This window comes from Oncorhynchus gorbuscha, linkage group LG18 (assembly GCF_021184085.1).
Source record: "Oncorhynchus gorbuscha isolate QuinsamMale2020 ecotype Even-year linkage group LG18, OgorEven_v1.0, whole genome shotgun sequence".
Taxonomy (NCBI): domain Eukaryota; kingdom Metazoa; phylum Chordata; class Actinopteri; order Salmoniformes; family Salmonidae; genus Oncorhynchus; species Oncorhynchus gorbuscha.
In genome coordinates, this window is record NC_060190.1 from 58665811 (window position 1) to 58690502 (window position 24692).

The window sequence follows — 24692 nt, forward strand, 5'->3', positions numbered from 1 at the left end:
TGTTTGCTAATTACATAAGTATTCAGACCCTTTACTCTGTACTTTGTTGAAACACCTTTGGCAGCGATTACAGCATCAGGTCTTCTTGGGTATGACGGTACAAGCTTGGCACACCTGTATTTGGAGAGTTTCTCCCATTATTCTTTGCAGATCCTCTCAAGCTCTGTCAGGTTGGAAGGGGAGTGTTGCTTCCACAGCTATTTTCAGGTCTCTCTAGAGGTGCTTGATTAGGTTTAAGTCCGGGCTCTGCCTGGGCCTTTCAAGGACATTCAGAGACTTGTCCCGAAGCCACTCTTGCCTTGTGTTGGATGTGTGCGTTGGGTTGTTGCCCTGTTGAAAGGCAAACCTTTGCCCCAGTCTGAGGTCTTGAGAGCTCTGGAGCAGGTTTTCATCAGGGATCTCTCTCCATTCATCATTTCCTCGATCCTGACAATTCTCCCAGTCCCTACCACTGAAAACATCCCCACAGCATGATGCTGCCACCAACATGCTTCATCGTAGGGATGGTGCCAGGTTTCATCCAGACGTGATGCTTGGCATTCAGGCCAAAGAGTTGAATCTTGGTTTCATCAGGGGAGGGAGAATTTCCTGCAGTCCTCAGCTGCGAGAACATCTGTCTGTGAGGGGTCCAAACAGCCCCCCACGTGTTTGCTCACGGGTCGCCTGATTGCCTTTCCTTCCTCTTTTCTCTCCCACTAAAGACCTGCTGTCCTTCCTCTCACTCTAATCAACGCACCATGACCCAGAGAGGTGCATTCTGAGAGATGCAGGGGAGAGGGACACAAGGAATGGAAATAAGGGAGGAATCAAATGAAAATGTGTATTTGTGTTCAAGAACATGTGTGCGCGTCAGGAAAGACTAGTGTGTGACTGTGTGCGTGTGTGACGTGGGCACCCTGTGCTCACCCTGGGTTTGGAGCCTGCTGTCTGGGTCACAGTGGTGCACCCTGGGGCCTGAGCTCCACAAAGAGGCCTTCTATAAAAAGCGGCACATCACTCAGGCGAGGAGCCCAACAAAACCATTACCACGCTTTGGGGAACATAGAGCTGGCTTCATTACATCTGATATCACTTAGAAATAGAGCTGGAATCAAGACCTTTTCACAAATATATTTTGGTATTTGTTTTGTTAGTCCATTATTGATAGTTCCAAAATATTTTGCATGTCAGCAATCAAGTTTTCAAGATACTGTATATCATTTTATAAATACAGAAATATGGCAGTTGCGTTTTGGTATTTTGATATTTATCTTGAAAACTTGATTTCTGACATGCAAAACATTTTGGGACTATGTCAACAATGGATTAATGAAACAAATACCAAAGATAGTTTTTTGGGTGAAATGTTCCTTTAAGGCAATTTTAAATGTGTATATGAAAGAGAGAGACTGAAAGACAGAGAAACAGAGAGATGTATACATTTCAATAATCAGTTTCAAGGACTCATCATTTATTATTCAAACTTTATTTCCTTAATGTTGTGAGATGGAATAATTATAAACACGTACAGCTCAGGAACCATGTCTTGTCTAAGATAAGTCATGTTTTCTGAAGCAAAAAGAGTAAAATAAATTATCATAACAATAATTATAACAGCAATTATAACAACAACAGTTGCTCTGTTTGCTTGCTTATTTTTTCAATAAAATCTGTTAAAAATAGGGGACCAGGTGGGTGGTGTGTAATCCAGCATGTGAGGGATGAGGGGTCAGTGGTGTGTGTGTGTGTGTGTGTGTGTGTGTGTGTGTGTGTGTGTGTGTGTGTGTGTGTGTGTGTGTGTGTGTGTGTGTGTGTGTGTGTGTGTGTGTGTGTGTGTGTGTGTGTGTGTGTGTGTGTGTGTGTGTGTGTGTGTGTGTGTGTGGGGCGGCTGGGTCAGAAAGTCTTTCATCCCTACGGTATCAACAGTCTGTCCACAGCAGCCAGTCAGTGGGGGGGTTAAAGAGGGGAAAGCAGTGGTTCCCCTATCTCTTCTCTGATAGGGTGGGAGGGGGGGTACCAAAGTGACTTAGTAGAAAAAAGGCAAAAGAACCATGAATGTCCCCATTTGCACCAATGCGTCTTTGTCTTCCACACACTTGAAGGGGGCAACTTAGCACACCCACATTCCTCTTCACCCTCTCGCTTTCTCTATACCTTCAGTCACGTCTCCTCTTCATCAATCTCTCAATGAGGCCAGGCAAAACAATGTCCTACTGACAGTTGATCCCCATTACTATTACCCTTCTAAAAACAGACGCAGTCCTCTTTATGTTGTCCCACAGTAGTGGTGGTGATGGAGTTGGAGGGGTGGTAGTGGTGGCAATGCCTGATGCAGGGGCTTCAGGAGGCTTCAGTGCTCAGCCCAGGCCGGCGACCGACCTGAGTGGTGGGGATGGCTGAAGGAGGGGTGATGGATGGGCATGGGAGTTGGCAGCATGTGTCCGGAGTGGCTGAAGGGGGGAAGGTGGCCCATGTGGGTCATGTGTCCAGCCAGGCCGGGGCCACCCCCAAAGGGAGAAGACCTGTCATGCATGCATTTGGACAGCTCATCGTAGCCATCTCCGGAACGCTTGCCCCTCTTGGACTTGCTGGACATTTTGCGGTTGCGTGTCTGGATGCCCTCCTTCTTCATGGTCATTGGCCTGTTGACCTATGGAGAGCCAGGGAGGAGGGATGTTAGCTAAGGAGAAGCCAGACAAGCCTGGAGTAGGCTATTGGAGTAGGCTTCATATTGATATTTTGTGGGTTTCAATGTCATGTCAAATACCTGTTTTTGTTTTAAAAAACTGTCCAGAACTAAATGATTTAGTCATTGGACATGTTCTTGCACTCTCAATCCTTTTATATTCAACTTTGTCAAGCTTCGTTCGTAATTGTGGATAATTTATAAAAATCTAAACAACTATGTCTTTTTAATAAACATGAGAAAAAATTCTGATGTGCCATAAATATTGTGGAACAGATTTAACAGACATTGGATAACCAAGCCACATTAAAAGGCATGAGCATTTTCCCACTTTTGTCTTTAAAATTAAATAGAATCTTCTCACTGAACATGAATACATGAGGACTGGAAGCCACGCTGAACCTGAAAGGGCTACTCTCAGACAAGTTGGCATCAATATAACTGACGCCTTTACCCTGAATGACAGTCCCACCCTCCAGCCTCTCCTGGGAGTAACACCCCCCATTGAAACAAAGATGGATTAATAAAAAGAAAAAACGACTGGCGGGTTCTGCTTGACAGGAAAAGCAGACTTTGCATCCCCAGCCTCTTTCTCCCCGGCTCCTCAATTGATACAAGCTGTCCGCCTACTTGACCAGCTCACCCCCCAGTTTCTATGTAAGCGGTCAGGCTACTTACGTTGTGCAGTTTGTAGTAGAGCCCGCAGGCGTTGCACACCGGGTCGCCATTGCCGTTGCGCCTCCAAAGGGTGGTGGTGGTAGTCTGACAGTTAGCGCAGCAGGTGCCAGCTCGTCTCGCAGCGGACTGGGGAGGAGAAAAACGCATACTGTTAATACATTATGAATAAAGCCATTCAAATGTTAGCTGATTTGACCATTGTATTAGGCAACAGAGGTCAACGAGGGAAGTGAACATGACATGAATACGATTATTGAAATGAACGACCGTGACGATTTAGGCATAGCCAAAGGCGGCTACATTTCAAATGTTCATTTGGAATTTATAGGACATTTCTGAGTTTAGAACTTAAAACCACTGGTTTTAAAAGCCTACTGTAATGTTCCACCAGATCTACCCATATCAACTAGTATCACGCATTGAACAACAGAATAAAACATTCTCTTGGGTAAATATCTTCCCATGTATCTTTTAGGATGATGAGTATTATGACTTTGTGTTGCTGTGTAGGCTTTTCTCCAACCAACCTCTTCTCAGGGCTACATCCACAAATAACATCAAAGACAGCGCCAGTTAGACTCATGAAATTGCTTAAAGGGAGTCACATCTGTATTGATTTAATTGAATATATTCTGTGATCTATACAAGCTTAATTCAATTTTTCAATTTGTGCAATGCTGCAAAAGCTGTTTCTAGTTAAATGCGTTGTTTCTATCTTTTACCAATTACTGCTGTCATATTTCATTTAATTAAAAAAATAGATAGGGCACATTAATAATGTATGTCGTCTTTTTGCATGATTCTCCCTTGATCCGGAGAATCAAAGGACCCGAACTAAGACAGATCCCGAACTAAGACATCTACAATACCAGGGCCCTGTCTGCCGATGCGCTTTGCGTCCATTACAGATCAATTCTTCACACATAATAAGAAACATTTAAACTCAGAATACAATAACTATACAGCCATGGTGCTGCATGTGTGTTTTTCTTTTCATTCATTTAAGATTGTGTCATATCATAGTTGTTCATTCAAAACATCCCCGATAAAAACAACGGTGGCGATGCACGGAATGTCAAAAAAAAAGAGAAAAAGAAAAACGACAACAAAAAACACTTGGCATTCCGACGCATAAAGCTTGTGCCACTGCTTCCCCCCCCCCCTCACGTTTTCTCTCTCCACACACACATACACACAGTGCCGTGATAATCGCTGTACAGTATATGTCAAAGTCTGGCCTGAAAAATGCAGCGGGGTTTGTTGAAGGCGGAAACACCGGGGAACCTGGCTTCCTTATCGGGCCGGGCAGATATCCGGATAGGAAACAACTGGATGCCCTTTGAACTGAACTCTGAAAACACTTGAGCTGAAAACGCAAAGCTGCGACCACAGACCGACCCATGGAAAATGTAATGGACTTCTCATCGGAAGAACTAGGCAGAGGCGCGCAGCCAAGGAGAAAAATGCAGAAGCTTTATTTACACTAAGCTGCGCTAAAATGAGTTATACTCCTCCCACTAATGCTGACAATGTTGCTAATACAGTAAGAAACAATGTATTTCAGAAAGACAGTTATTCAAAACATATTCAAATATAATCCCACCCTATTCACCATGCTCACCATCCCATTACATTTAGCTCAATGGAAGATAGCAAATGTAAAGCAAACAACCATTTCAATTTGTTGAACATTTTGAATGATTGATTTCAAGGCAACCACATGGGTTAGGCTACACACATACATTAAAAACACGAGGGAATTGGGCTACAATTAGGTTATCCACCTAATGTGTCTTTGGCACTGCATGACTGGAGGAGTATAAGTATAAGTACAACTGTCTAAGTACAGATTTAATTAGATATTAAGGTATAAGTTATTGATTGAAACATGTATATGATGTAGGCCTATAGTAGCATATGATTTAATTATGTGAAATAAATTGAATGTCTAATCAGAACTAAACTATTCAGATTAAGCCTATAGGCCTACATAAACGAGGTGCGGCGAGTAAAACACCTACTGATCTTGATTCATGAACCTGTTTAGCAGAGGAAAACAGAAGCTAGAAAAAGTCATTATAGAAGCAAAATAAAGTAAAATAATTTTCTTGTAAAATTGAACAAATTTAAAGATTAGATCAATCTAAGGGCTCTATTCAGTCTGTATTGCTGAAGCTTTACAGATTGTTTAAATGCAGATTTACCATACATGCGGTCTCTGCTAAGGGACGGAACACTGCCTTTAAATTTCAATCAAGCTGTAACTTGTAATGCTGAACTTCCATATGGATTGAGTAGAGCCCTAAATCTACTGCTTTAATGTTTAGACCACATTTTGTTTGAGCTATCCAAAAGTTAGGAGTTGGATTGCGCCTTGGACTGGCATTGAAATTAGCCTTAATTACTTCTCACAATTTACTTTTGGGAAACTTGAATAACTTTTTAAACTTTGAGATGGTAAGACTGAAAATGTCAAATTAGTGATTTGGTGGAGGCTACATGCAAATGTTGAAAAATGAAATTTGCAAAGCACATCAAAAATGGAGAAAGGGGAGATCTAAAGATGGAACAACTATCATTGGTTACTAAAATGACTAGGATAATGCCTTTGGCTGCTAGAAAATGAAAGAAAGTTCATTTGAAAACCGACAGAATGTTAGAGTGCATGAGGATGTGTTCAATAAATATTTCGATCAACATTTCTATGGTTGAATTTTGGCTTGGCTACTTTGAAGCAAGGTAAGACATGCCTCATAATAGGAAGTAAAACGTCCCGCTTTCAAACGACTAAGGAACAGGTAAAATATAGTGATGCTAATGATTATTTGCATTGATCAATCTCATGTGGCCTACTGTTAGCCTACTTCACTATGAAAGACCAAACATGGGAATTATCATTTTAGGTCATTCAGAGTACATATCAATGTTACTCGTAAAAGATTTCACACAGGGCAGGCCTTTTTACATTTTTTCTTTGCAAAGTTAGAGCATACCCACTCCTCTTGGCCACACTACACCACTAATCAGAGTTCTGAATACAAAATGAAAGAAATAAAACCATTTCAAAATAAGCAGGAACCAATATATATATTTGTTTTAAATAACTTGTAATGATAACTAAACAACTCATCATGATTAATAATATTGAACATTAAATGTACAATAAAGCTTTGGTCCGAGACAAACAAATATCTATAAAAGTGTATGTGCATTAAAAATAACAGGGCTTGGAATACACTTTGCTCCTAAATGCCTGTGCAGAACACTGGACAAAGTGTTTGTGTGTGTGCACTGTTTTTCACTCACTCCAGTGTGGTGATAACTAAAGCAGCATGGGCATTGGTATCAGTGACAGTATCAAAAGTACCAGCAATAATAATAGCAGTAACAATGGCAATAGTAGCAGTATTGTAACAGGCGGTGTAGGGGATCAGCAGGGGGTGAGAGGGACAAACAATTCCAGGAAGATCATAGGGAAAATATAACTTTCCTGGAATTGTCCTGGCGGTATCTGCTTCATGCTCTATTTGGGCCCCCTTTCTCAGATGTGGAGGGGTAGACAGGAGAGAGACGGGGACTCACCAGTCTGCGTTTGGGCTTGATGAGAGGTCTGTTCTGGCCATTCATCTTGTGGTACAGGCCGCAAGCGTTGCACAGGTAGTGACCCGTCCCATCCCGCCGCCACAGGGGGGTGGAGGTGGCACCGCAGTTGACGCACTCGCGCCCCTCTGAGCAGAATTCAAGTGGAGGGAAGACAAAGGGAAATTTATATAATTAAAAAGTTCACACTCCATCAAAAGCTAAACTGTAACAGATTCACATTAAAGACAATAGTCGTCAGGACCAAGGAGGACAGACGGTTACTAATGAGCCTATTGGAGCCACTTTTCATTAGTAGTGTAATATGAAGTCCTAGTGCCCCCCTCAGTGTGCAGGTGTACCAGCCAAGGACAATCCATATGACTGTCATTTGTACAGCTTGGTTCAGGGCGAATCTCCATGGACACAGACACCTGTATGTAAAGTGATCCAGGGTAGGAAGCCCAGAGACAGCCAGGACGTGTCCTAAGGTGTCCAAACAGATGAATGTGAGACACCATCAAATTAGAGCTACATAATTCATCAGCTTAGCAGGCACACATGATAGGAAACAGAAGTGTGTGCTGCTGGTGGTATTAAATGTGGGCCTGACCACACTGTGGTCACAACCAAATAGAATCCCATAATATAGCTCAGTATCACTTAAGATCAACCCGGCTTCTCTTTTTCCCTTTATCCATGCCCTTTACATTTGTTTACAAAATGTGTTCATTGTTAGGTTTGTGTACCTGACAGCAACTGTGACCCATTTAGTGGTGACCCTGATTGTGTTTTCCTCCTCTGTATTATAAAGTGCTCAAGCCTTTTCACCCACTTCTACATCTTCAGCTGCAGAGAACAAATGGGCGTTCACTCTCTCTCCTCTCAGTTTCACTTTGTTTAATGCACAGGCTCAGTCAATTGGGAGGTTGCTGGCGCATCATGTCTTATTATAATGTCAGCGACACCCACAGTCCCACCGAAACCTGAGAGAGGGATCTGCTCTGGACAATGGCAGTGTTCACTTTGAAGTGTATTCTGAGTGTTTGACTCTCTCTCCCAGTCCAGCAGAGGCACCAGTATCAATACAACAATACAACATCACCTTCCAGCTCCACAAATGCTAAAGCTGTTGAATTGTTGTGTCATTTGGGGAGGTTCCACAGGGAGAGAACACTGAGATCGCACTGGCCAAGAGTGTAGGGAGTGTGAGGCCATTGCCCTTGGAGAGAAGAGGTAGGTAGGTGAGCGGAGAGGGCTGTTTTGAGGTTATTTAAACAGGAAACAACACTGTCTTAAGGTATGTGCTGACTGCTGAAATGTCATTGTGGCCATTTCATACAACAATCCTTCACTGCTACATCAGATGGGACTGACAGATAAGAGTGGCTAATGGCAGGCCTTATAGTTACTGATTTTGGAGAGTAGCTCACATAACAGTAGGCTTTTCTTGCATTAAATAATCCCCTTAAAAATGTGTGAAGTGTTTGAATTAAAAATATTTGCATAACCAATCTACCATTCACAAAGTATTGAACTACTAAGCATCCGTCAGATAATAGCACTTTGAGCTCTGGTGATCACCTAAATGAAGACAGTTGTTGCAATAATAAATGTCTCCCTATGAGCTTGTGTGATGGCTTGATTAACTATATAATTCATTATCTAGTATTTGTATTAATTTATATGAAGGTGGTGTGCTCTTTGGAAGATCCTAAACTTTTATACGAGTAGCGGCTATTATTACAGTATCACAATATCGTTATTATCAATTATAAATATCGTATTATGACTGTTGTGATTCATGTGGTCATTACCACCAGTGTTATAATCATCCTTTCAACTAGAGTAGGCTACCTCAACCCTGGGTTTCATTCCTTCTCACCATCACAGCGCACTGGGCCAAGGCCATGCTTAAAAACACAAACAGCAGGGCTCTGTCGCCTGTGACGGCGCATCCCGACGGTGCTTTGTTAGTATTGGGGCAAGCAATGGGCAAGGGTGGAGGTCGTGATTTGTTCACTCAGAAGTATAGGCTACAGGATATGGTAGGAGCCAGAGCGTCATGACTCCTGCATTTTAAGTGTAATAAAGAACTACTCTAAAAGAAAACAACTGGAAGTGAACACTTCTGCCAAACAAGGACATTGGTGGGATATATGTTCAGCATCTAAACCGGATAAACATAAAAACGTCCACTTTGAATATGGTTAAAAATAGTAGCAAAATAATGATTATAGGCTTAGGCCATGTAGCACTTTTGATAGAACATGCACAATAGCTAAGCCTTATTACATTTTCTACTGAAACATTATTATATTCAGCACCCTCTTAAAAAATACTATATCCTACTATAAGCCAAATAATCAACGAGAAAATACATTTTCACGTTGAATTCCCTATTTTGGTGACTGTTGACTTTAGGCTATCATCTCTTTGCCTCGACTCCAAAACGTGTAGTCATGTTCAAGCTGGTCCTGAATATTTGCGTTTGTAATCGGTGACCCTGATTAGTCGTTTCATGTTAGATTCCCATTAAGTGACCCTTTTAAGTGGATGGTGTTTACAAGTGGTGACGTATGCGATGGAACATAGATAAGAGTCGCCTGAAACAGGTTTGAGGAGAAAGAAACGCTGCTGGTAAAATAACCTGAATAAACTATTACAGCAACCAACCGTTTGACAGCGAAACACATACTGGATGGACCACCCAAACTATTTCAAGATAAAATAAACATTTATAGCCCTACAAGTAAAAATGTATTTTAAAGTATGTTAATTATTGTATGTGCCCTGACAGAAATCGATGCACTTCCAAAGCGTTTCGACAAAACTATAGGCCGAGTTTATATCGTTAAACATGCAGGCCCAGATATTGGTATCTTAAAACTTACATAATTATACCAAACTCTTTAGGCACACGGTAACTTTTGGAATAGAGTTATGAAACTCACCTGAGCATGACCGGGCTTTGCTTTTACACTTCGGCGTAAAGCTGGATGAAGATCCGCCCAGCAGGCTACCCGGGTGGAAGAGGCTGCCGCCGTACTCGTGTGGTGTTGGTAGAGAGTATGGGTAGGTCGGGATAGGGAGGTGCGTTGCGGGTGTTTGGGCACTCATCGAAGCCAGGCTGTTGCGCAAAGGACTGCAACCCTCCATTTTCATTCCGTCTGCGAGTGACACTTGGTACTTTATGGACTCCTTTTCGTCCATTCTCGCAGAGTTGAGTGTGGAGAAGTAGGGCCGGGGTCCGGGGACACGTCTTTGGGAGGCGTAGGAGGGAAACTGTAGAGATGGTGCGGGCTGGAGTGGGACGCAGGGGTGAGGGAAGACACGGGAGCAGAATTGGAGCTACTACTGCAAGGGTAGCCAGAGCTAGCAGGATGCAGTCCGGGCTTGCTGAAATGGCTGACTGCCCATGCGTTATGGTGGTGGGCAGCAGAGATGGCCGCCTTCCCGCTGTCCAGCCACGGAATGCCAGGGCTGTGGATGAGGTGTGGCCGGCAAACCTGACTCCCAAGGCGAGCTGGAAAAAGAAATAAGCTATTATGAATTTTTACTAATCGAAATCGATTGGTCCAGTTCTCTCAGAATGCGTAAAAGTGCTGTCTCTTCACCTGTTGATGCAAATTCCAAACTATTTAAACTCGACATCGAGTTATCATTTTCACAGTGTAAAAGTTAATCAAATAGCCTACAGGTCACTAACTTAACCCCACGTCATTTTACAATCACCAGCCAAAGCTAAAACAAGAGTTAGGCTACAACAGCCCCGTGCCATAGCCTATACAACATATTTACTAATTTAAATGTTCATGCGTATTGCCGAAAGTATGTAGGCCTAACTGAGAAGAAAAAAATCCACGAGGAGAAAATCAGACCTTTGTAGAGGCCTTGATTGAACTGCTATTTGCCTATGGCCATTGCCTGGTCGTCGCTCAAGTTCCAGAACTTGGGCTAAAGAATGTTATTAGCAATTTTGCGCTTTTTATATTATATCCGGAAGTGCCTCTCTCTCCACTTTTCTAGAAACCCCTGGCCCAACAGAGAGGGGTTAAATGACATACTTCCCTTTCCTCTTGCTATTTATTGCTTGAAATTCTCATCTTATGATTCCATGCCGTATGTCAGATACATATAAGCCTAGGCTATACGTTTATGGACATAGATGTGTTAGTGATTTAATTCACATATAGGCTTACGCGTGAAAGGGAACAAATGAACAAAATGTCCTAGGATTAAAAAAATAAATAAAAGTCCCATAGGGGACTGTTATGGCGACTTTTAACTGGTCGGGCATCGTTTTCTGTGTCAAAGGGCTTTGCGCATCACACATAACCATTTATGGCAATAATATAGGCCTACCATCAATGAGTTTGGAAGCAACAGGCTGGGTTGAAGGAAACATGTAATCGTATTGTAACTCGCACACTCTCGCAATTACCTACAGCTTTAAAGCAGACTTGACTAGAACACAAATACAGTTTAGTCACAAGGCTGAGCGCGTCTTACCATGTGTCTGGCTGTATGTAACCCTAGCCCGGGAATTGGCATAGTAGGGGTTCCCCTGAGAGTCCAAGTGGTTCAAAAACACGTCCACTTCGTCCGGGGGCAAAAGCGGCGCCATGGGCTCCATGTAGTTGTGGGTCAGGCTGTGGTGATGCGAGTCCAGGTGCTGCCCATTCAACACCGCGTGGTGATGCGCCATCCAACGAGATTGATCAGCTGCGACTTCCATAACTTCGATCTCCTTATCCAAGATATAACCAAAACGCCGTAGCCTACTTTACTAAAAATACAAATGATCTTTCTGTGGTCCGTCTCCTAGATCAAGCACTTTTAAACAGTCCCGAAGTGTGGAGAAAAGGATGGGCGTAGTGATGCAGTTGTGATATGGGTTTTCTGCACACTCTCCTTATAGTGTATTTGCTTCAGATATAGAAACCTTGATCCGTCTTGGCTCTTACTGACACCTGCAATGAAAAAAAAACAAAATGCTCTAATTTAATACACAATGTGGTGCCAGCCCATTTTGTAGAACTCCTTCGGGGATGTATACAAAATATAAGAGATTGTTGTTATCCATACATGTTCAGTCCTCCGAGGAACATTGATTGTATAGATAGGCTAGTCTACCACTGAAGCCTTTACAAACAGCTTCCGTCACAAATGTAGCCTACACATTCATATGTATAATTTTTTTTAAATAGTAAAAAAAACATTGCTGCAAGTTTCTGTTTTTTGCATCCAATCTTATTCCGTTAAAAAAAACGTATTGTGAATATACCTGGTGAAAGTTTCATCTATAACTACGATCAGCTGTTCAAACACATTTTAATCTCTGAAAGGCCTGATCCGTGAGGTACCCGGGCGCACGCTCATTAATGAAATGTGGCTGTACTGATGCGACTGGCGCCAGTAAATTCAATATCAAGCGAGCCGGGGCGGAGTCACCCGTTAGCAGTGACCTCCTGTAAGCCAACCACAGATCAGTACAGCTACAATTGGCTCATGTATCCCAGCTCTTTCAATTTCCATTCTGCTGTCGAAACAGTAATGCTCGGCACCAAAAAACTAAAAGACATATCAATCAGCGTTGTAATTTCTTGGGGGTCTTTTTCTCTCTCGTGAAACTCACAAAATGAGCAATTGGGCTCTGATAAGGTCTTCTTCTAACAACACTTAAGAAGTGGACAGCCAAGATGGAGGCAAATTGTAACTATAAAATGTAAACCTACCAAGTTCTAGAGCAGTCAATTACATTGCTTAGCCTTGCCTATACCACGTTTAGAGAACGCATCATAATACTATAAGCTTGAATTTGAAGTGAATGCCAATGCATATTTGAATTGGCTAATTAAATGAAACCAACCATGATTAGATTTTCTAATCTACAGGTTTAGTGGGCTAATATAAATGCTATCAGACATCATAACATAATTATGGTTATTTTAGTTAAGCACTGTTGGTTTTTATTCTGTATTTCATGAATAAAGTGGTTGGTTTTACGCATAATGCCTCGTTTTACGCATATGCCCTGGGGAACTGCATCGGCAGGTTGGACAAGCTTTACAAATATGATATATGCCAATCATGTAAATGTTACGTAGAACAACAACCATTACAGGTGTGAGTTTTCACATGAGACTGCAATGCAAATAAATACAACTTTCAGCACCTCTAGGATTAATATGATTGGAGGCGTTTTATAACCTCGAAAGTGGGGCCGATGTTGTGAACGCCTAATTGTCTTTAATTAGTAGTCACAACCTTCTTCTTGTGAAAACACTGGTTTTGTCTCAGAAACAGGGCGATCAAACACTATTGGCATGGTAATAGCGCCTTTTTCTCACTTGGTGGTGCAGACAGGGCGTCAGGCCTCACTTGCGTAAAACCAACTGGTGACCATTAGCGGCACTTTGTTCATTCTTGTTTACAATCTCCTCGTGGGCTAAAACAAGTTGGCTTGCCCACAAGAGTGCCGCCTGTTACTTTTCAGTTCGCTGCAGCTAGCGACTGGAACGAGCTGCAACAAACACTCAAACTGGACAGTTTTATCTCAATCTCTTCATTCAAAGAACCAATCATGGACACTCTTACTGACAGTTGTGGCTGCTTTGTGTGATGTATTGTCGTGTCTACCTTCTTGCCCTTTGTGCTGTTGTCTGTGTCCAATAATGTTTGTACCATGTTTTGTGCTTCTACCATGTTGTGTTGCTAACATGTTGTTGTTATGTTGTGTTGCTACCATGCTGTGTTGTCATGTTTTGCTGCCTTGCTATGTTGTTGTCTTTAGGTCTCTCTTTATGTAGTGTTGTGTTGTCTCTCTTGTTGTGATGTATGTTTTGTCCTGGCCCCCGTCCCCGCAGAAAGCCTTTTGCCTTTTGGTAGGCCATCATTGTAAATAAGAATTTGTTCTTAACTTACTTGCCTAGTTAAATAATGGTTACATAAAACATAAATATAGCCAGGTAGGCTTTGTCCTATAATTGCCCCATTTGCATAGCCTACCCAAATACTAATATCTAGGTATATATGTGATTTACTTTAGTATAGACTAGAAATCCTCATGGCTTAGGTAAGCAAACGCCTACCCAATTATATGCTACCAACTGAGCATCTGAGACTCATAATATGTAGGCTTACAAGTATAGTGGCCTTTTATTATAATGTGATGAAAAACTGTAGCGACACACTACATGGACATGCCATGTAGGACCTACCCGTTCCAAAGGAAATACATCCAGGATGAATATGTCAGTCGAGATATACTGGCTTAGCTACCAGGGTAAAAATTTGGCATTTCGTGCCATGCTTTAACGATATTGAATATTAAAAATGAATTGTTTTATTGTGGCTTTTGTAATAAAGAGTGCGTGCGTGCGTGCGTGCGTGATTGACATGCAATAATTGGAGGGAGCTCGGGGCCCAGACTGACCGCCTCTCTGACGCCGCGACTTGACGTCACAGCATCACAGAAAAGGGGAAAAAATACCAGCGCATGCACTTTATAATCGTTCCAAAAAAGCCTCGAGATCAACAAGGACCAAGTTTCACTTATTCTGATAGAAATACAGTGATGTTTTGGCCAAGCTTATGTGAAGTAATTACATGCACTCTACTCAACCTGTGAAAAAAGGGATACATGAATGCTTAACGCAATGTTAGAGCAAAGTCATTTGCGCAGTTTGGGCTTTGATATGAGCATGTCTGTGTGTGTGTGTGTGTGTGTGTGTGTGTGTGTGTGTGTGTGTGTGTGTGTGTGTGTGTGTGTGTGTGTGTGTGTGTGTGTGTGTGTGTGTGTGTGTGTGTGTGTGTGTGTGTGTGTGTGTGTGTGTGTGTGTGTGTGTGTGTGTGTGTGTGTGTGTGTGTGTGTGTGTGTGTGTGTGTGTAGCTTGACATTCAGTCATTGGCACTGGCCAAGGGCCATGACATGATGAGCTCAGCTCTCTGTGCGTCAAATCCTAAAACCAACAAATTAACGTATGTGGGAGTCTTAACGCACCCAGGGGTCTCCCTAATTATGTAATCACCCAAATACAGACATTCTCCTGAAATTAGACATATATAGCTACATAAAATGACAGGTGTAGCAGTGAGGAGATTTGTCTTAGTAAATTGTTTTTTTATATATAATGTGCAACTGTCTGTCGATTCATTGAGCTGGTCTAATTACATCGATTAAAAAAAAGTTATCTATGGCACTTAGCGAGGTCTAAAGTACAATATAAATATTCCCTACAGATATTCCATTGAAAAAAGTGCAGAACTTCATGCCAACTGCTTTAAAAAAAAAAAATAATAAGCATCAACACAATAGATCTCATCAAACTATGATGCATCAATTGAATAGTCATGTACCAACTCAAATTTCAAATATGAATTATTCTTGATTTACATGTTGACCAAATCCTATATAGTGATCAGAGCAGGAAAACCCTATCATTTTACAACACCTTCACCCTTATGCATACTGTTTGTAATTCACCCCTGCTGTCTGTCTGTGTTGTTGTCTGTCCTCAGTGCTGTGCTCCTCTCAGCATTGTGCTGTCTGTCTGTGTTGTTGTCTGTCCTCAGTGCTGTGCTCCTCTCAGCATTGTGCTGTCTGTCTGTGTTGTTGTCTGTCCTCAGTGCTGTGCTCCTCTCAGCATTGTGCTGTCTGTCTGTGTTGTTGTCTGTCCTCAGTGCTGTGCTCCTCTCAGCATTGTGCTGTCTGGCTGGGACTGGGTGGGTCAGGCCCAGCAAGTAATCTTCTCCATTGTTGTTTTGCTTGTTTGCCAAATGGATTACTCAACAGGATTTACTCCTCTGTAATTTATACCTTCATTAATCCCATTTGTATCTGTGCTGGAACAAAGGATAGGATGATGGGTTGGGGGTAGGGGGGGGGGGTCCTCTCTCAAGGACATAGCAGAATTGTCTCACAGGGGATACTACTAGAGCGGTAGAACCCTTGGAGGTAAGCAAGGGTACCTATAGCTGAGGGAAAGACTTTATTCCTAATAAATGTTAATTGGCTATCTTTACATAGCAAACACAGGGATGGTTATGAAAGACAATACAATAGTAGCAAAACCATGTCAATTTCTAGTTTTTTTCTTTTCTTTTCTGCTGTAGGATTAAATCTGTGCAGCGGACAGCTTCAACATGCTGAAGATATACCCTACCACCATTGCTAAGGTATGGTTGTTATTACTGAACAAGCGCAAGTGTATGAGTTACAGAGAGAATTCAAATAATTAACAGGTGCTGTTATGAAATGAGCTTGCCTTTCTCAACCTGTTTCTTCCCTTTGCTCCTGGTCATCTATCATTTTCCAGCGGGCTGGGGGGGGAGTAGGGTGGTAGTGAGAGCCACAGAGGGGTTTGTGAAGATAAGCAGAGCTGGGGAGAGGAGAATGACACAAACCAGCTGAACCATTATTGTCCTTTACTCATGGGTAATTAGATCGAGCCAGGGCACTAAGGGCTATGGAGACACAAGCACCCAACACCCAGCCCATCCTAGTGGAAGTGCATGGGAACACAGAATGAGATGTGAAAGCTATGCCTTTTCACCCTCACATTAAACTGCATCCATTTACTTTGAAGTTGTTATATGTTTTATTTTAATAAATTACACTGAGGTGCAGCTGAATATTGGAGAAGTCAAACTACTATTGTCGGAGTAGGCAAATCTAGCTATAATGGCCCATCAATGGATGGATTTCTGTACATGTTGGCTTCCTGTATCTCACTGGTAGCCTTGACATTTGAGAGTCGTTTATTTAGATTAGGTGTAAGTTATACTTTTGATTTATATGAAGTTGACCACAAGACACACACACAAACAGACACATAAAGGGGATGCTTAACTCTTTGGCATGTGAGGGACTGCTATGTGATAAGTAACCGTAAGGGGCCACATGTTGAGTTTCGAGTGAAAGCGTCATTTTTATGAGATGATCTCAGTCTCACCGGGGCAATAAATATGCCTGCTCGAGACAACAGTTCCGCCCCTGTTTCTATTCGAGCGCTGAGATCATGACGTTTTTGCCCTTTCTTATGATGAAAGGGGTTTACTGGAGTTAATGCGGTTGAAAGCACAGGTGATTAGTGGATACATCGTCATATGTCAATATAACGCCAATGTTGATCTCACACCCTTGATTGGTTAGCCTATCTGGATCTGCATAATTCCATAAGAACAACCCGAGGCCAGAGCAATTTTCACATTTTAAATGATGAACTATTAAATACTTAATGAACATCTAGTACAGAAAATCAGATCACACTAAGTCAGGTCATTCCAAAACGGATACTCGCAATAACCATGTAATAAATAACACTGTTAAACCATTAAACATTTAATCTGGACAAATTATAATCGATGCTCTTCTTCTGCTCTTATGACGCGGCAGGTATTTTGGGGGGACTCGGGAGGACTATGTTAGCTCTACCAGATGACTTCATGTTCGAAGTATCACATTATGTTATGTTCCTAGTCTACATAGCATAATATTTACAAAAAACACTAGGCCTAATAACTAATGCTCAAAGGAGCTAGCTGTAGGCATAGTAGCCTATACAGTCTCAATGCATTTTTTCAACTATTTTATTTGAGCTCTATTTAGTCTTATAAAAAATATTGTTTAGAAAACCAGGAAAACTTGTTTGAAAGTCGTAATTATAGATTTGACAGAGAAATGCAAACAGCACATAATCGCATCATATAATAGCACAATTGGATTAGATAGGCTACTGCTGTAACTGCGTAACGAATTATTCTGAATGGTAAACTATATGATAAACACATGATAAACTGTTTGAATAAAATACCTTCCAATTGTAGTCTGTTGTTGTCATTATTGTGATGGCTTGTATTTCATGATGCTCTTCTCACATTCTAACTACTCCGTGTCCATTCCGAGTGCCGTGCCATAGCTCTCTGCGGCCTATAATCTACTATATTTTAAATGATACATAGGCGCGTTCATTATTTTTTTGACTGGCATAAAGCTTGGATAGCCTACTCTATCACATATTGTATTTCAGTTGATGGACAACTATTATTGCAATATGCACCCCAACCAGTAACAACATTGCAAGGATCATATATCCTAAATAATTCCATTTACCACAATACCCTATGTAAATATTGAATAGCTCTTACCACTTGATGGTTGCATATGTAGTGGCTGATCCCTGGTCTTCGCGATGCACAGGCTAGATGGACACAAACTGACTCGGTCCTGCTCTGCCTGGGAGAGGAATAATGAGAGACTCTTGTATAACCGGGTCTCCGTTTCGCTTGCCTGACACCGCGTAGTTCTAGCACGTTTCCCTGTTATGCGCACAGTGATGAAGGTGGTAGATTTGCCTAAAAATCAATCCGCGTTTGTTGGTGATGCTGCTGTAGAAGTTATGTTGCTCTTTCCCAAGAGTTCTGTAAACTGGCAAGTAGTTTAGCGACCTCTCTCTCCCTTTCAACCCTTTCACTTTTTCAATCTCTGCACTCCCCCTTTCTCTCCACTGAAAACGTGAAAGAACTTCATAGATGTATAGAGGCTGGAGCAACGTAACGATGTCGGTCGGTGCGTCAACCAGTCTCTATCTTGTATTCCGGATCCTAGCTTTGGCCATTTTGATATGGATTGTGGAGGAGGGTATCTAGTGTTCATTCTTAAAAACATTTTAGTCGTAAGGTTTATCCGGCCTACAGTTTCACTTCATAATCAGTAAGCAGAACAGTTCCTTATGGAATGTTATGTGAGAGTGGAAGGTCAATATCACTCAACCAATCCAATAACCAATCAGGTTATTTTGAACTGTAATACAATTCATATAAAGTTGGCCTAGTTTAGCGCTATGGCGAGGCAATATATCTTCAAAATAATCTAATCTATGAAAAAACAGATTGTGATTATATTAGCCTACCTATTGAGCTATCGTGGGTTGTTGGGCTATGATGAAGCAAGCTACATAAATCTACATGCACAATAGTATTTGGCCTAGAGCAATCCGGTGTAATGAATTCCTTCGCCAATTTGGATTAAAATACGGTATACCCCATGACCGACCCGCCCTCCTCCCATCTTCTTTTTACTCTGTCCCACACATTAACACCAACTTTTAAAACATGCAAAGCCTCAATATCTCCTGCACGCGACCTGGGCTCGTGCACTGCCTCTGAAGCCAGGCAGGTGCAAGAGTGCAAGGACTGCTGCATCCCGGGCTCGTGTCCCCTAGAGTAGACACATACAAAAAGAGGAGAAAACCAAGCTTGCATCAATAGAAACCAAAAAAATAAACTCTGACATAATTAATTGCATTCATTTCAAAACGTAAAATAACTTATGCAAAATTAACCAAAGACCGATCTGTTTTGGCTCATGCATAATGAAAAAAAACAGACAGAATATACACACTGACTTGACATAAGTTTAATTTTCAAAATAAAATAAACTGATAAGAATCGTCTGGTTTATGGTAGGTTATATAATTGTACCAAAAAAAGAAGAGAAGCAGAAAAATAAAGACAGTTATCTTGAGATGGCGCTATGTCAACTCTCCCAACTGGAGGCAGAAAAAGCTCCACAGGCACATGGTTTAAATTGTGTAACTTCGTCATATACGCCCAGAGAAACACATTTTAAATAGCCTGTATTGTGCATTTAGGCCTATATTGTTGTTCAAATAACATTGTTGTAATATATCATCAAATTCAATGACGGCGCACAATTGAAGACAGGCCTACTTGCATCCAGTAACTAGCCTGTACCTTCCTTGAAATGCAGACTCGACCCCGGACATGATGTTGTTATCCCATTATCCAAAGTAGAAGTTATAGCACACAAATAAAAATGCACTCAACATTTAAGAACTTGGAGCAGACATATGAGAGAAATGAGAACGGTAACGATCCATTATTTTCACAGTATCCCACCCCAAAAGTGACAGTTCTTTATTTCACTAAAAGTTGCACCAAAATCAACAACAATGGTTATGATCATACCAATTAATGTTAATAGTTATAATCAAACACTCATCACAAATAGCTCTTCATGTGTATTGATATTTTCGTTTATTTCGGCTACAAGACCGTAGAATATCATCACTTGACAACAAACTGGTTAAGCTAAATTAGAAATTTCGTTACATGCTCATAGCATTAACCCAATTAGAATGCTAATTAGTTAAAGATCAATAAAAGTACGAGCAACGCAAGCCTTGTGATCCGTCCAGCGGAAAGAGCTGCCTCCTGATTTGTTCGCGCGATAAAAGCTTATCAGCACCGAGCTTCCATTCCTATTTGCAACTATTGAAAAAAAAAAAAAAATACTAAAATATATATAACCCATACATTGATGAAGCTGCTCAACTCGTGTTTAAAAAAAATAGAAAATACGACATGTCATACTGTCCACCCAAATCTAGCCTATAGGCTACAGTTGGACACCTATAGCTTCTAACATTTTGAAGCACATTTTCTTGAGGTGACCCTAATGACAATAATGCAAACTTTATAGTTCAAGGTCAAGGACTTAATAATAATACAAATAGGCTGAATTATAGCCTAATAATAATAATTGGCCTTACAATAATTGAATAGCCTAATAATCTTTATCATAGGGTTATCATAATCACATAATCACATGAACATTTTGTATGTTTCTTATAATTTTCAACATGTTCTGCAGCAGGGTTTTTGTAAATGTCTGCATGGTGCTTGGCTGGAACGTTATTATTTATGTATGCATGCTGCATTAGATGCCAGGGCCCTTCTTCTTCTGATTATTACCAGGGGTAGGCTAATATTTCATCGGTGCTAGGCAATCTTTGTTCTCTGTGAAGATAATAAATGGCCTAATCGTTATCAGCAAACTGCTCGGGGTGTCAGCACCGACGGAGGCTGAAAGCAGGGTCCAAAGTGCCGCTGAATAAATTGGTGTTCCTTATCTCTCACTCCCAGATTATCGCCGCCTTTTCAGACGCACACAACAAATACATTCAATGCATCGAATGCATCATTTGAGGGGGGAAGATCCCGCAGGTTGATAGAGACATACAGACACAGGGAATGCGAAATATTTACACGTTTTACCCGCTCCCGTGTTTAGAGCCAATATTAGGTAGGCCTTTGGTTCACACATTTTACATATCACCCTATATTAAACATATATCAAAGTGAAGTGATATGATGGTTATCTGCCTGATTAATCCTGTCTCCTCAGTTGTTGTCTCTACATTGGTAGTGCTAAAAAAACTCGTTATTTCTTTGCGTCGGATGTAGCCTTGTAGCCTATTGGTTTTCAGAAATGCATTTCTATACTGAATAGCCTAGTATAACTTAAACTATAAACGCTGACATTTGAAACACAATGGAACATAATAACTAATAACAATTGATAATGACACTATGAATGAACATACATAACAATGCAATAAATAATAACATAATACAGTAATAATTGTAGCTTAGGCTAAATCATAACTACAATAATAATAATGCATACCTTGATTAATCATAGTATTAGCAATGGCAATAATATTCACTTGAATATACATTTTTACATTTTAGTCATTTAGAAGACGCTCTTATCCAGAGTGACTTACAGTTAGTGCATTAGTTTTAAGATGGCTAGGTGGGACTTACAGTTAGTGCATTAGTTTTAAGATGGCTAGGTGGGACTTACAGTTAGTGCATTAGTTTTAAGATAGCTAGGTGGGACTTACAGTTAGTGCATTAGTTTTAAGATAGCTAGGTGGGACTTACAGTTAGTGCATTAGTTTTAAGATAGCTAGGTGGGACTTACAGTTAGTGCATTAGTTTTAAGATAGCTCGGCGGGACTTACAGTTAGTGCATGAGTTTTAAGATAGCTAGGTGGGACTTACAGTTAGTGCATTAGTTTTAAGATAGCTAGGTGGGACTTACAGTTAGTGCATTTTTTTTATTTATTTTTTTATTATTTTATTTCACCTTTATGTAACCAGGTAGGCTAGTTGAGAACAAGTTCTCATTTGCAACTGCGACCTGGCCAAGATAAAGCATAGCAGTGTGAACAGACAACACAGAGTTACACATGGAGTAAACAATTAACAAGTCAATAACACAGTAGAAAAAAAGGGGGAGTCTATATACAATGTGTGCAAAAGGCATGAGGAGGTAGGCGAATAATTACAATATTGCAGATTAACACTGGAGTGATAAATGCTCAGATGATCATGTACAGGTAGAGATATTGGTGTGCAAAAGAGCAGAAAAGTAAATAAATAAAAACTGTGGGGATGAGGTAGGTGAAATTGGGTGGGCTATTTACCAATAGACTATGTACAGCTGCAGCGATCGGTTAGCTGCTCAGATAGCTGATGTTTGAAGTTGGTGAGAGAGACATTCGTTTTAAGATGGCTAGGTGGGACTTACAGTTAGTGCATTAGTTTTAAGATAGCTAGGTGGGACTTACAGTTAGTGCATTAGTTTTAAGATAGCTAGGTGGGACAACGACATATCAAAGTCATAGTAAGTTAATTTTATCTCAATAAAGTAGCTATCAGCAAAGCCAGGGCTACTAAGGGAAACGAGTCAAGTGTTAGTTCACTAAAAGCTTACAAATGTAATATATAGACCTATATAACAAATACAATAAACCAATATACCTCAACATTCTCAAAGGTACGGCAAAAGTTTATTCGAGCAAGCAGACAAACAGTTTCTGCCGTTTTCTATAGATATACTGTTTATTCTCTAACAAATGCATTTCTTAAAATATTCAAATTCAAACACAATTATTTTTCCATGTTTTATGTGTATGAAATAGGCGTACTATAGACCCGGTGTGGTATGCTAGGCCTAATATTCCTTTATTCTCCCATGTTATTTTTTTATGTTTTATGAGAGAATATTTGGCATACACGATTATATGTCGATCACACCTACACTATCGTTGCGCAAAATGGTAATCAGCATCATTTGGATATGTGTGCGACAAAAGTGTAACATTCACCTTCTGCTACCATTTATGTCAAGCCGTCTAAGCATACAATTTGATGCATATGTTTGATAAATTCAACATATGCACCACACAGAACACACTGCAACAGCCTCTGCAACGCAATGCTTCAAGGCAAACTCATTATTCTATTGGAAATGAATGTACTTCTGGTGTACCAATACGCAATGACACTGTAGGTGTGATCGAGGTGTAGGCGCAAAAACTTCACCATGGACATCGAGTTCTCTGATGACTGCATTTATAATCGAGCATGGAACATAATGTAGTATTTAGGAGTGACACATATGACAACAAAAAAAATCGAGTTTTCCAATATACACAAACTCCCCTTTTAATAACAAGGTATCTCCACCAGCCCTGTGCTCTGATGGTCTCCTAGACAACCAAGATAACAGAGCAGCAGTTTTCCATATCAGCACCAGTCTATTATATCCTGGGATTAGCTCTCTTTCCGAAAAGGTCAAACACAAAATCATGACACCTGGTATTTTCACCCTGGCTGTGAGTGCACACACATGTATATACATGCATTTGCATGCCATTTCATTTAAAGTCATTAACCTTCAAAATGTCCCTGCTCACAAAATATCAGCATCATAAAGAAGTACCTTCTGTGACTTATGGTGAATGTAGACAGAACAACATAGCAGCAACACAAGCTGAGGCTTGGAGAGGTTACTCGGGCTATTTGTCTCATTACCAACCCGCTAAGGCTCCAGTTTTAGTAACAATTGGGCCCAATGTACTGTTATGTAGCGACCCCTAGTGATGAGATGATCATTCAAAAGTAGATCAATATTCAAATGAGGAAAGTGGAGGAAAATGGATGAAAGTGAAAAAAAGTGTGTGTTTGTGAGAGAGAGAGAGAGAGAGCACGTGTGTGTTGAAAGAGGGAGAGAAACGACAAACATAGAGAGAAATTCATGGAGGATAAAAATTGAATCATTGAGAATAGATGCAGGGGATGGAGACAGAGTGAGAGAGAAAGATATTGAGAGTGAGTGTGAGTGTGTGTTGAAAGAGGGAGAGAAAGACAAACATAGAGAGAAATTCATGGAGGATAAAAGAGTATGAATCATTGAGAAAGATGCAGGGGATGGAGAAATTCATGGAGGATAAAAATTGAATATTGAGAATAGATGCAGGGATGGAGACAGAGTGAGAGAGAAAGATATTGAGAGTGAGTGAGTGTGAGTGAGTGAGAGTGAGAGTGAGAGAGAGTGAGAGTGAGAGAGAGAGAGAGAGAGAGAGAGAGAGAGAGAGAGAGAGAGAGAGAGAGAGAGAGAGAGAGAGAGAGACTACAAAAGGCCATTGCACAGCTGGAATGTTCCAGCTGGGATTCCCGATGGCTGGACAGGAAGAGAGTGGAGTCCTGACAGGAAGAGTGTGCTGGGAGGGCTAGCGCTGGGTGGGGAGAGAGAGAGAGAGTTGTTTCCTGTTAGCTGCTCTCCCTCTCTCAACACATTTCTCTCTAAGTGTTTCTGTCTACCTATCCCTCTGTCTTTCACCATGCTTCACTCCCCATCCACATTAGGACTTGTAGGCCTATTGGTTATGAAACCATCCTATTTCCCTCAAATGTTCACCTTCTAACTCCTCATGTGAGTTCACACAGCAACAGGGTATGATACATTTGATCAATGGGGTTGTGGGAGGGAGGAGAATGGGTCAAGCTGCCAGGCCATCAGGTTGCTTGAGGTGTAAATAAACTGGGGAGCAGGAACCAGGTGTTACCACGGTGGTACTTCCTGCCTGTCAGATTTGTCAGCCAGGTTACA

The 24692-nt window shown here is 41.1% G+C and overlaps 1 pseudogene; it reads right to left on the reverse strand.

Moving 5' to 3' along the window:
- Window positions 1–1429: 1429 nt before the first annotated feature.
- Window positions 1430–12334, reverse strand: LOC124003557 (annotated as a pseudogene).
- Window positions 12335–24692: the final 12358 nt, after the last annotated feature.